General features: G+C 49.9%; 1 protein-coding gene across 5 annotated transcripts in view; it reads right to left on the bottom strand.

Annotated features, from left to right (window-relative positions):
- The window catches only part of PAK3 (p21 (RAC1) activated kinase 3), a 186,651-nt gene that overhangs the window by 63,572 nt on the left and 109,220 nt on the right, over positions 1-13,859 (bottom strand). The window contains exon 1 of one of the 5 annotated variants that reach the window (XM_051630653.1): positions 8,910-8,999. The exons of 3 other annotated variants lie outside the window; for them this stretch is intronic. The gene's annotated coding sequence lies outside the window, so the exon portion shown is untranslated. Of the gene's footprint in view, positions 1-3,044; positions 3,103-8,909; positions 9,000-13,859 lie in introns of those variants that run through there. One more of the 5 variants, XM_051630654.1, reaches the window with a different exon arrangement.

Genomic DNA, 13,859 nt, shown 5'->3' with positions numbered 1-13,859 from the left:
ACTTGTTTCTAATGAATTTTCAAATGCTATGAAAATAATAGGTATGGTATTTACCATTTAAAACATTCTAACATAACACTGATGTTACTGTCCCAGTCCAGCCCAGTTACTTCACTGCTTCACATTCATCCCTCACTGCTGTTATTCTGCTAAAGTATGTTATTAAAGCCAACATTTACCAACAGATACTACAGTTGTGCAAGTAATATAAACCTTCCATGTATAACTAGGCTTCCAACAGGAAATAAAAGGCATTTGGCAAGTCTTGGCCTGCCAAGGGCAACTGCTACTTGTCCTGTTTCCAGGACAAGAAAGCCCTCCAGTTACTCTAGATACTAACAGTGGTGAATGCTGAGCTTGTCTGGTAAGTTTTCTGAGTCCAGTTGAAATCCTACAGCAGACAGAGAAAGCTCTGAGTCTGAACTGGCACCAGATGCTTTAGAAAAAAAAAATCATTTTGTCACAGGAATACAAGAAGGCCAAAATGCTTTATTTGTCAGTACAGGAACAGTCAGTCATCTAAGAACATGAATATTCTGTTGAAGTTGCTGTATTACGAGACTCTTCCAAGGAAACCCTTCACTGAGCAACAGTGCCATGTGCCAGCTTACAGTGCCCTCAACACTTGAATCAACAAGAAATGTATTTTCTATAGCAGATGAACAGCAACAACAGCCTTCAGACTAGAGTATGGAATATAATTTGCAGCAAATTCCAAACTCTCAAGAAGCAGCCTACACTATCTCCTTACTACTCAAAGATTCCATACAAAGGCCAACTCAACATCAGGCATCTACTGCAGTGATTCTTCTCAATTAACCAAGAAAGTGTATTAGCTGTACATCAAAACTGCATTGCAGCTATAAGTGCCAATTACTTATGGCAAAAAAGGGAGGCTGATTCACTTGACTGCATGTGGACCTTGGCTGGAGTTTTCCCAAAATGCTACAATTAAAGAAGAAAACCTCAGTGAACCTCCCCCTCATTCCCACTCCTTCCTCCCCCCCAAATCACAGTCAAGAGGCCCATGCTTGCAAAAACATCATTTCCTGGAGGATTCTTTCTCCAAATCATTTTTCTGTATTCAAACAAAACACAGAGGAACTCAAAATACATTTCCATATGATACATTCACATACGACACCCCTCCCAAACACATACAAGTGAAATGCAGTGCAAAGTGTCTAAAAAACCTTTAAATCCCCACTCCCTAGAGAGTCCCTACATCTTCCATTATAAATCCCTCTGTGTTATGTGGCCACCTGTGAAACATGTAATGGTTACCTTACCACACTCTGCTCAGCAGCCTGCCTGTAATGATGGCTGAACACGGGGGCCCTGTCTTTTTGCACAACCAGTCACAAACCAGAACATTTCAGCTATGCACAAGCCCATCTTGAATCCAGATCCTTTCACGAGTTCCTTGTATGGTATGCATTTAACACCTAATATATCACAAGTAGCAATTCTTCATCCAATGTGTCCTCTTTCAGTATTTCAGGTTTCAAATTAACCTTGCAAACTCAGACTGCTGGGGCTCCCTTCCCCCTAGCACTGCAGGACAAAGTGTCACAGGTCTGCTTTGGAAAAGAACATGTGAAGTCATGTTCCACCATGAATTGACCTCATTAGTCACCATGGACCCAAATTCTATCTCTAGGCACCTACTGGCCTTGGTTTGCAAGGATTCTGGACGCCACTGTTCCCCACAGTGATCTCAGGACACAAACATTCAGTCATGTTTGCTTCTAACAGATACCTTCCATTGCACTGCCAGCACCCTACTAATGACCTTGGACATGTGACTTCATCCTTGTCTGACATAAGCCAACCGGGCACGCAGCTTCCCTGGAGCAGTCAGACCCTGCTTTAACACACCTCTGCTTTTTCTCCAAGCCTGACTTTTTAGTCATTTATTGTAAACCAGGACAGACCAACGCAAAGCTTCTTTTGTCTTATGACCCCCCTAACTAAAGCCATCAACCTAATGAGAACTTTTGCTACAGAGGCTGTCTGGAATACCTAAGAGCACATATCTCTTCTTGCCCAAAACTAAGTCCTACTGTGGGCTGACTTTGGGGTTATGTTTACCAGACTCATTCCTGGGGTACAGACACAGCTATAATTCTCAATGTGTAATTTCTGTTCTGGTACGCAAGCAATTATACCCAGGATAACTATTCCAATAGATGTACTCCGAAAACAGAGAAAAAGATGTTCAGCTGTACCCATGAGGCCAAGCTCTGCCATTCTGCTGAGATCAGCAATGCAAAGACCATGAAGAACAGTTAAAAAAAAAAACCTCAAGAATCAGGTAACTGACCTCTTGCATCATCTGTAGGCCTGGAAGCTTCATCCACATGTTTTCGCTCAGTAAGAGGAGAGTGATCTTACCACACCAAGGACTTAGAACTGGAAAACCACCTCATACCCAGATTCCTATTGCTGTTTCTTATTACACAAAGAAACCTGGCATTCACCTTGAGTGTCCAGAGTGCTCTACAGACCATAGGAGAGGACAGGGCATGCCCTGAAAAGCAAGATGCTCAAAAGCTCTCACTGTTTGTATTACAGATTGTGGCTGTAGGAAGTGCCTCCAAATTAGATGCTTTGGAGACATTTTACTTCATAAACACACAATGCCACCAGGAGTTCCAGTGTTTCAGTATCAGTAAGGGGGGAGAAAGTCAGGATTCAGCCTGTGTGTGTGAACTGTCAATATACAGCAGAGAAGAACAAGGCTCCACTCAGCTTATTCCTTCTCAAGTGTTTAATATTATTCATTAATGCCACTTGAGGGGAGGATTCTGCATTCCCCTACAGCAAGACAGAGAACAAGAACATGGAGACAAGGTGTGGTGCAGGATGTGGGGCAGAAATGAAAGAAGACTGTTCCCACAGGTTGCCATTGTAGATACTTCCAAATATCATCCCACCTTTTTCTGGTCCATGCATCCTATGGAGTACAAGGTGCCTTCTCAAAAAGAAGCAAAACAAGGAGAAAGTTCTGGCTGCTTTAGTCTTTTTCTTGTTAGAAATCTCACCTCTTCCCAACTTGAACTACTAGAGCTTCTGGAATGAAGAGATGAGAGTCATAGCACAGCACAGCTAATAGGGACCATACCTGTAGGAAATAAACAACCAGGATGTCAACCTGAGCCAGCTAGGCTCACTAAAAAGATCAAACGAGGATGTAAGCAGCTCTTTTCTGGAGCAGGCAGGCATCATTTCAGTTGTTGAAATATTCATGCCCCAATAGGAGCTGTGGTATCAGTGTCTGTCCTGGATACAAACAAACCTGAGCTCAAACCATGACAATCTGTGTTGTGCAGAGCAGAATTGCAATTAAAGGCATCTTCCAACCCTCCATTTCTCCACGCACATATTTGACAGCTTTTCTAATGACACTTCAAGAGCATCCCAAATCCAAGGTCACAATCTTCTGCATGTGACGGCAGGAGACATTAAAAACTGTTTTAGCAAATGCCCAGAATTTCAGTTATGTGACTTCTATTCTTCCTTCTCAGGTTTATCTACCAGCAGCACCATGTTTCCTCTGGTAAGTGGCTGGGTGCACCTGATAAATATGAGCTGGCATCTGGGTACTGCAGGTTGAATCAAAATTCTCTGCAGGGAATCGCCTGGAAAATTTCTGATCTGGAGGATTTTCTCCTTCACAGTAGGGAATAGAGAGGAGGAGACAGAAAATGGAAAACACTAGGCCTTCTGCTCCCCTGAGACACACATAGAAGCACTTTCCAGTGCCCTTCCCAAATAAAGCAAACAGCAATTTATTCATGCCCCCCCAGAACAGGGATAAGGACTGGGGGCCACAGAGGTGCTGCCCCTACACCAGCATCACCTGAAGAAATGAGCATGCTCAGCTGACAGAATGCAGAAAGGTTTTACTACTCCCCTTCTCACCTGCAGCCAACTGTGCATACATCCTGCAAAGCAATGGCAAGCCTGCAAAGGTGCCAGAGCATTTTCAACACTTGAGGATTAGAAGGGAAATGAGAATGGTCCAGTTCTGGAGGCTGTGCTGTACTGCAATGCTGATATGGCAGTTTGTTTCAGGCTTACAAGGGATCTAAGGCTGGACAAAAATGGCATTGCAGTACACAGTCTTGTGAGAAAAACAAACACATGCAGGTGCAACAAGCTGGATCAAAGCACAGCTATCGCTGGTCCATGTGCAGGGTATCACTTTCAGAAGTCAAGGGGTCATATCAGAATCTCTGTTTCCATTTCTTTGGGAAAGCACACTTTTGCCCTTAGGATTATAAAGAACTAGGTAAAACTTTCCCAAAGAATCTCTGCAAACACTTTGAGATCTAAATTACCTTGATTTGCTTCTGATGACAATAAAAAAGTACACATGACTAGAGCAGACAGAATAAAGCAGGTATACCCAACCTCAACTTCATCATTTCCCATCTTTGCAAGCCTCACACAGTGCTGGAGTGTCCTGCACCTGTTACTTCAGAGAGGGCCCCAAAACCAGCACTGTCACATGGAAGCAGTGCAAACTATTCCAACTGTGTAACCAACAAGCAAAGACTCCAGAGCAGAGAAGTGCCTTGCTCTGGATAAGCCAAGAGTCAGTTGCATCTGTCAACACACTATTGGATAAGCAACTAACAATAATGTTGGGAAATTAATCCATTGCGCATATAACAGCATTCTACCCTTGAATACTTAATGCACACGGTCATGATGATAAGTCCTTGCAGCAAGACAAACCAATGGATAACATCTACTCATGCTAAGCAACATTAATGACAGAGCTTTCTCAATTGAGTGGGACATGTCCCTGTTTTAGGAAGGACATGATTTTTAAGTCTGCCTCTAGAAGGGAGATGGAAATGGGGGTATCCAGAGGTGCACCTAGCCCAGTGTTCCAAGAGCCAGTCTTGCAGGCAGGGCTGGTGGCATATGCTCACAAGATGATCTTCACAACACAGAAGCTGGAAGACCTGGAGTACTTGTAGGTCTGCCTGTCCCCTGCCCAGGGCTTCCCAGGGTCAAGAGCTCCAGGAGCTGGGGACACAAGACTGCACTGACAAGATCACAGGCTTCCTGGGTGACAGTCAGTGGGACTGATGGGGTGGATGCCATGCTGCTTGGCCAGAGCGAGGGGCACCTACTTGCCATGTCCCAGACCACTTGGTTGAGGAGTGCCACCTTGCAGCCCAGTCTCCAGTCTCAAGAAACCCAGCAGGCCAGCTCATAGACAGTGCACTGCCAGAGCCAAGTTGCACCTGTCCAGTTAAACATGCAAGATGAAAAGTCCCTTTGCTGTCCCCAGTAGAGCACAGTCTGCATCTGCTGTCAGCTGCACACATGCCAGAGCTGCTGATGTTCAACCAGAAAAGCTCTCCAAAACTCAAAGCACTAAAACAAGCCACTAGCAAACCAGATACTTCTGTTGTATTTTTTCATTATAGAATCACTACCAGGAGCAGGAGACACCAGAGACAGCAGGTCAGAGACAAGATACTTGCATCAGCATCTCCTCCTGTGCTGACCCAGGCCCCTAAGACCTACCAATGACCACTCAGCCTAATACCATTATTCAAGTGTCAGGCAAATCCAGGTAAATATAGAAAAAACAGAAGATATGTAAGCTCAACCATTTATGTCTGAAAGGTACAAAGGAAAATAATGCTGCAGGGGGAAAACGCTACTTAAACAAAATAGCACAGGTGAGCAGAAAGGTTTACTTCTGCATGTGAAAGTTAATTCATGTTTGTCTCTCTCCTTCCTATCGCTGCCCTCCCTGCCCACTCACTCTGTTCCCCCTGCCCATTAAGCTCCTGGGAGAAAAGCTTCAAGCACCTTTTGCAGGAGCAAAGGCAAGTAATGAAAGAGAAATATCACAGTGGACTTCTGCCTGCCCACTGTGTGGCACAACAAAGAACGGAAACCAGTACTCAAACTGGCTGGGCACAAACTGACAGCAGCTTTAATGTCCCAAAGTAACAGTGAATCCAACCAGAACAGAAGAAGAAACCGACTGTGGCAACATCTTGCCTGTGACCAGTTCTGTGCAGACATGGCCAAAATGAAGGAGCAGTTGAAGGCAGATCTGAAAGACCTCCAACTTCCAGATTGTTTTTGATTCCAGGACACTGGCAGCTCCAGGAACATAGTCACAATATAAGTATTAAATGAAAGCCTCTAGGCAGAGGGAACAGGAACTGAAATGGGACCATCACCACAAACCAGCTCTTCTCTAGGAGCAAATGCTGCCACGCTAGGAGACAGCTAACACAGGATCTGGGTTTGTTATGGTAAATAGTATATTGCAGAACTGAATTTCTACCACCTATCCCTGTAGCTGTATGCACAAAAGTTGCAAAGAAATATGGAAAGTAGAGGAAGATGACCTCTTGTGCCAGGTTTTGTTTTTCCAGACCTTGTGAGCTGGCTCAGGATACATAGGATCATTTTGGACTCCAACTTCCACACACTTTTAAATACTGAGTTTTGGTCAGATCCTTACAGAGAAATAGCCTACTGAATTGTCCACCTTGACAGGTAAAGTCCTCTTCACTGCAGTCAATGGCAAAACAACCGCCAAATTCTACAAAACGCTCCTACACAGTCTCATTTGGCTTATTAGCTTAGAGGGCACAAAGTCCCTGTCAGACGTTCCCTACAAGAAGCAGGTATGCCCATGATAAAGCCCTGAGGTGAAAGAGGCTGGAACACAGGGCCTGTGACAACCAAGGCAGCTCACCCTGGGTATTGCCTCCTGTGGCACTGCTGCCACAGCTGCCTCCTGAACTGTTGCTGCTGCAAGCAGTGGCCTGCGAGGCTGGAAACTTAATCCTGTAACAGGAGCTGAGGGCTCACAGCAGCTACTGAGACTTACTTTTAGTTATCCAGAGGCACTCGGTGAAGAAATGCCATCCATACAGGTCTCCATTCAGAACACAAAACCCTCTGCAGCCCAGAGGCAGCTGCCTGCATCCCTGCCCCATGAAGCAAGCCCCCCACAACCCAGTCCCTCGCACCATACCTGCCACCAGCTCCTCTGCTCAGTCCCACACTCAAGGAAGGCAGCCCCAACAAATCAAGCTGCAAGCATTGCTGTCCCTCACCACCCCCATGTTCACCACAGAAAACTCAGGCTCAGGGGAACCCTTCCCCTTCCTCCATGCACACGGCCTGTCGTGGTAACCTTCACTTGAACAACCCATCAAACCATGTCGCAGACCTAAAACCAACTATCCCCAATTCCTGGCTTATTTTGTTTTCTGCTCACACCTTTGGGTAACCTGTGACTGAACACCTTTTCCTGAAAGCTTGAGGCTCCTCTGCAGCCACATGCCCTGCTTCCACCAGTGATAGGGTGAAGATGCTTGAAAATTCCCATTGCCACTCCTGTGCAGATGGCCTGCTCCCTGCCAGCAGGCCTTACACCAGCTCCTGCCTGGGGGACAACGCAGTCCCCTCCGGCACAACATCCTGCTGCAGTCACCCTGGCTGGGGCTATGTTCTCACCCCCATCCTCCCCCTTCCTGGCACAGTGGCCTCCCCCCAGGCTGCTCCTGCCCTCTGTAGCTGTGCCCGAGCCCCCTCCTCCTCCCTGCCTGACAACCAAAGAGAAGGTGGATTCACACAAGAGGAGGAGCCAGGGGAGAAGATCTCATCTTCCTCTCCGATCGCAACATTTCCTCCTCTCCCCCCTCAAGCAGGCAGGTAGCAGCCTGGCTCCGGCCCTGCAGCCTCCTCCAGCCTTCCCGACAGCCCGTCCTCCTCCTCGCTCTGAGGTGATTCCTGTCAGCCTGAAAGTCGCTCAGCAGAGCCCACTTTGATCTCCAGCCTCCTGGTTGCCTCTTGCTGAGCATCATGACTGACTGTGCCCAAAAGGAACACAAAAAGCAGACTCCCCACCTCTTCTCACGGCGCTGCATGTGAGCAAGTGGGGCACCAGGGAGATGAGGGGAATGAAGCCTTCAGGGGCATCTGCCAAACTCTCCACACATACAACCCAGGCTAAGGCGTGTTGTGCCCACTGCAGGAAATGGAGCCACATGAGGAGAGACAAAATCCAACCCCTTGACAACCTCTGGGGTCGCCAGTCCAGAAACAGCCCAGCTGAGGCCCACAATTTCTTTCAGATGTTGCTCACTTTGAAGCCATGGCTTTTCCCATCTGAATTCCCTCAACCTCCTACATTAAATACATCACTGTATTTAACACAGGGTTCATTTCTGGCACCAGTGAAAACTGGATTTGGAAACTGAATGACCAAAAGGGGGGCCCTCGTGCTGAGCGCATCCCCCACCAGAGGAGGGGAGCCTGAAGCAGCCAGACATCACTGCACTTCCTCGGCTGGCTGGTGTACAAGTCTGGGACAAAGGGACAACCCAGCACAGTGACCAGCTTCAGTGTGGCATCGGGCAGCACCATGCATGTGCAGGGGAGACCACCCTTCCCTGAACACATTTCAAGAAAAACTTTGCAGCGTTTTTAAAAGGGTCAATCGGATGCATGTGGCCAATAAAGAATATTTTTTTTAAAGGCAGTTATTTATAGCCCTGAATTTCTCACTCCCCTGCAGCAGCACAGCCCAAGAAGCCCGCATTGTTGGAAGATGGGGAACACACACACACACACACACACCACGACAGCCCTGATGGCCGGTGTCACAACTTCAGCGCCGGCAGCGGCTCTGCGGCTGGCAGCCACGCCGGGAGCTGCTCCCGCCGGACACCGCTCTCCATTTGCAGGAGACGCGGAGGCCGCCCGCTAGCACAGGTGTCACGGGCTGCAGCGGAGCCCCCGAGACGCAGACAACCCCGGGACCGGAGCGGCGCGGCCCTTCCCGCAGCCGCGCGCCCCCAGCCCGGCGTCCCCCGCCCCCCCCCGCAGACACGGGCCGCCCCGGCCCCCGGTACCTGCCGCTCCCGCTCTCATGCTGCACCGGCCGCCCCCGCCGCGGCCTCGCGCCGCCACCGAGGCCCCCCCGCCCCGCGCGCCGGGCGCAGCCCATCTGCCGCGCGACCGCCCCCCCACGCCGCCGCTCGCGCGCCAATCGCCGCGCGCGCCGCCGGGCCGCGCCGCCGCACCCGCTCCCTGACGTCACCCGCTCCCGCCGCGCCCATTGGCTGCGCCCGCGCGGCTGCGGCGGCCCCCGAGGGGCGCGGGGCGGGCGGGCGCGCGGGGGCAGATCTTGTGTTTCAAGGCAGCTGCGTGAGCCAAGGGCGGCGCGGGGGGTCCCTGTTCCCCCCACGTCCCCACTCCCTCCTCTGGCGGGGCTCGCCCGCGGCAGAGGTGTGCGGGCACCTGGGAGGGTGGGGACCAGCATCCGGCTGGTACCCAACGGTGTCCTGAAAGGCATCATCATGCTCCTCGGTCATGGTCCGCAGGGCACAGGAAACGCACCGTGAAATTTCGGGTTCCCCCCAAATGACGTTTGCCATGTGACAGGCCGTGGGCTTCTGCCGTCAGCACCAAACGTGGGAGGAACCCACCCGGCACAAGGCTTGAGCAACCAGCTCCAGCCACTTCTGCGACAAAGAGGGCACTTCCCTGCAAAGGTCCCCAGAGGCACCAGAAGAAAAAGCTCCTTTTCCATACAGTGTGTTTTCCCTTCTCCTTCTTCCATTCAGAATTACACTTTCCCGGGCAGAGCATGGTCCTGCTCCTGCTCCTCCTGAACCCGTGAGCTCAACTCCTCCATGAAAGGTCTGAAAGATAGATGGTCCCGGATTTGACGAGGATGACCTGGCATTTACAGTATTTCCAGAACATAAAATACTCCACAGGCAAACCCTACCCATGTCCCCAGCTCCCAGCAGAGCCCAGGGCTGCAGGCACAGCGGCCGGGCCAGAGCAGGAGCCCAGCACGCTGGGGCTGTGCCCAGTTCTGGGGCTGGTGGGTGGCTCTGCCAGCTGCTCTCCTGCCTGTGTGCCACCAGCTGTGGAATGGGCCATGCTCTTACGATGGACACGTCTTTGACCTTTTTTTCTGTTGCTCCTGAGGGAGAGACACAAGGTAGTGTTTAATAAGGCATTATGCAGCAGTCACAGGCAAGAAATAGAGACTCCTTTGTACTGGCTGCTCCTGCCAAAGGTGAGGCAGGTCACACGTAATTACCCAGTAATTACCCAAGATGAGATAACAAACCCTCCCAGCCCCACCACATGGCATGTGATCTTCTCTGACCATGAGTGGTCACACTGATGCCTTACAGCTGGTTCAAAGGACAGGTTCTGCAGAAGCAAAAGCACACTGAGTCACTCGGTCAACACTGATGTCACAAGCAGCCCCTACTGAATCGCTGCTGTCCCTTCCTGCTGGAAGCTGAGGTCTCAACAAGGTTTTCTTGCTCGGCATGAAATCCATCACTTAGCTGGCTCTGCAGCAATCACAGCCATGCCGTGGAGTGACTTGTCAGTGTTGTTTCCATTCCTGTAGAGAAATACCCCTGTGGACTGATGACTCTCAGCATCCTCTAAGGTGACCAATGACCAAGCAAGGCCACTGTCCCTCAACGGTGAAAGAAGAGGCGCATCCCACTTTCTGCGGCAAGTCAGTGTCCACCCCAGTGACAGCATGGTGTGCATTCACAGAGGCTCAGGTCAAGCAGATGGGGTAATGTCTGCAGAGGACACACTCTTCCTTGTTGCACTAACCCAGGGTAGTTTGTAGACAGCTTACCTAGGACTCAAGGGTCATACCCTGCAAACCACACTAGCTGCTGCCAACTGCTGTTTAAAAACAGCCCATGGAGTTAGAAAGGACTGAGCAGGTGGTGGACAAGTGGTCCCAGCCACCTGCAGAGTAAAAATTATTCCCAATTGCTGTGGGCACAGAATGATAATTTATTGCCAGCCCCATGTCCCAGCACACCGGATGCAGCATGAGATGTGTGCCCTGCTCACAGGCTTCCAAAGGAGGGAGGCAGCTCAAGGAAAAGCTGCAGACAGAGCACCAAGACGTTAGGACTCAATTTGTGGGTGAATAATTTCATTCATTTTACAAAGTCCAACTAAAACATAGTTTTAGCATAAACTATTTAGCAAAACTATTCTTGTAAGCACTGCAGGCTCCCTGAGAACACCAAGCTCAGTGACTTGGCTTCTGTCTGACGTTGCCAAAGGCTGGGCGAGAGCAGATGAAGGAAGAGTTTCAGCTTCCTTTCCTGTGAAAGAACAGAAACTTGACTCCATGACTGCAAGCAGTGAAAGAGCAAGATTAGATCCCTCACTCTCAGCCTGGTCCAAAGTTATGAGTCTCTTCAGAGCCGCGAAAACCTTGCAAATATTGACTGCATTGTGGAGATTTTCCTGAAAAATTACAGAGGGTTTTTAAAAGTCTGTGCCATTGGTGCTGGTCTTTTGGAGACCTCAAACCTGTCCTATTTCAGCCTCCCTGGGTTTTCCTGCTATCTTTAAGCTGCTGGATGGAAGCCAGCTGTCCCGTGCCTGATAGGAAGCTGATGCCCCATTACTGTCCCACGCCTTCCTGGGAATGGAGACAAAGAGAGGAAGCAAAGGCAAAGGCTAGAAAGGGGAAACTGCCCAAACTACAGAGCTTTCTTGACCCCCACTCTAGTCATACACGAGGCAGACCCTGACAGAGCTGGAGAGCTCCTCTGCACACTGTGAGCAGCCAAGTGTGCTGACAACAAGCACATTGCTTGCAGCACACTGCTAGGAGAGAGGAAAAAACACAGTGACTGCATGGTCAGGGCACCCACACAGCCCTGGGGTGCGGGACACAGCTCTGCAAGCTGGACTTGCTCCACGGGTCTGACACCTGGGACAGGCTGGGCTGGACCAGACCTGCAGAGTCTTGCTGAGCTTGATCCAGCCCAGATGTGGACAGGGTGCTGGCTTTGTCCCCATAGGGCATGGGAAAACAGGCTGGTGCCTGCTAGATGTCAATCCTGTGTGACTGTCACATGGGTGTCACAGCTAGCTGGAAATGCTTTGAGAGTCTGCATGCCCATGAGGCCTGAGCTCTGGACCTGCAGGGCCTGCTTGGACCCTGCTTTTTCAGGAGCCAGCTATGTCCCCAAGCAAGGGTCTCATCCTGCAAAAGTAACCTCAGAAGCTGCCCTGAATTTGAGCCCTTAATGCTCAGTGCTTTAAGAGTCTGATAAGCAGGAGGGACCTGGCTGGACCAAGTCCATCACCAGCCCCAAGAGCTCCTTTCTTGTGTGCTAGAAAAGGCAGGACTGGCTATATCAAGACCATTGTCCTAGAGTGTCTCTGTGCTGAGCTGTGCACAAGCTTCCCAGCCCCTCCAATGGGGCACCCCTAGTCACGAGTAGCCCAGGAAAAACTCCTCCCTGAAGATGCAGCCCCATGGAAATATACAGACAAGTAGCCAACACAGCAAAGCAAAAGAAATAAATGTTAGCTCTGAGCAACAAATAGCCTTCTCCTAGCCTTTGTTCCTCCAAAATCTGCCTGAGGACATCAGAGGCCAAAACCCATGCAATTTCACCTTTTAGATCTAATCAGATAGACCCTCCCAAACCCATAGCAGCACTGCGAAACTACCAGCACCCTTCCCTGTGTAAACCAAGTATGCAAGGCTAAACATCTCAGTAAAAGAGACAAAGCACTAGCATTTTCAGAAACCAGATGTACATTGAGCTGGGATGGCCAGGAAGTTAAAAAAAGAAATGTGTTTTTTGAGCAAAAAGAGGAATACCTTCAAAGAACTGCTTGATCCTGCTTTCACAGGGAATGTGCTCAAGCAGGGCAGGAATCCAGGAAAGCTCTGCAGCCACACACCTGCAGGGTGCATTGGTCAATGCTACGTAGGATATAACCTTAATGGGGTACGTGATTCCAGGGGTGCCTCAGATACACCCTAGTGAAGACACAAGGCCACTAACAAGCTTTCAGCAGGGCAGGAAGGTGGACACATTCTCCATCTGCAACAGAACTGGTTCTGCCACATTTATCACACCTTGCTGGCAAACATGACACAATCTGAGCAATACAGCGTGACTGGTAACAGGGTGGCTGTAGGTTTCCATGGGAAGGGGGGAGCAAGGATCCCATTAATCTCCCATTCATTCTGGTAACTGCCAGAGAGCTTGTCCTGCAGGGAAAATTAACTCCAACAATTAACTCTCATCTGCATTAACAAAACCCCAATAAGCAGCAACCTATTCTGGCTCCTAACTGCTGTGGTTATTATGCTGCCCTGCAGCTCTCTGCCTGTGCCAGCCTGCAGAGCCACAAGCCCTTGGCCACCATAGCTCTTGCTCCTGACCAAGGCTGCATTATGTGGGGAACTCCAAGGGTCCCTCCATCAGCCCTGCTGAGCCAAGCCTGTGGAGAGCTTGGAACTGGTACAGCAGCAGGACTGGCTTGGCTGCACTGGGAGGCTGATGGGGGAAGCACAGGGGGAAAGGGACACGGAGGGATGCTGAAAGCTAACAATTAAATTTGGGGCCTGCTTGGCCCATGATGTCATGGTTTTCCAGCCCTGCTGATTGGCTGCGGGTGGGCATCTGCTGGGAGCTGGAGCTGGTTATTTGCCTGAGGTTCAGACCTTTCCCAGCAGCTCTGAATCAGGCTGGTTGTCGTGACAACCTGGATTGTGGCAGTTACTGATAACCACATAATGAGGTTGTCACAAAAAGAAGCCCCTCCATCAGAAAGGGTTAGGGATCATTAATGATTCTGAGGGAGCAGAAGAGCAGAAGAGGTAAGGGGACCATCTGGTGATGCTGGAGCATGTCAACAGCCTCCCTTGGAAAGGAGCTTCATTAGACAGGAACCACCTACCGACACATAGCGATGGGAACCAGGCAGGCTGCCTGCCAGCAGTGAGGGGGTCCCAACTGCTCAGCTGTGGGATCTGGTATCTGCTGAGATCC

This window comes from Apus apus, chromosome 12 (assembly GCF_020740795.1).
Source record: "Apus apus isolate bApuApu2 chromosome 12, bApuApu2.pri.cur, whole genome shotgun sequence".
Classification (NCBI taxonomy): Eukaryota; Metazoa; Chordata; class Aves; order Apodiformes; family Apodidae; genus Apus; species Apus apus.
The sequence above is the reverse complement of the archived record's forward strand: the minus strand, read 5'-3'. Positions and strand labels throughout refer to the sequence as shown.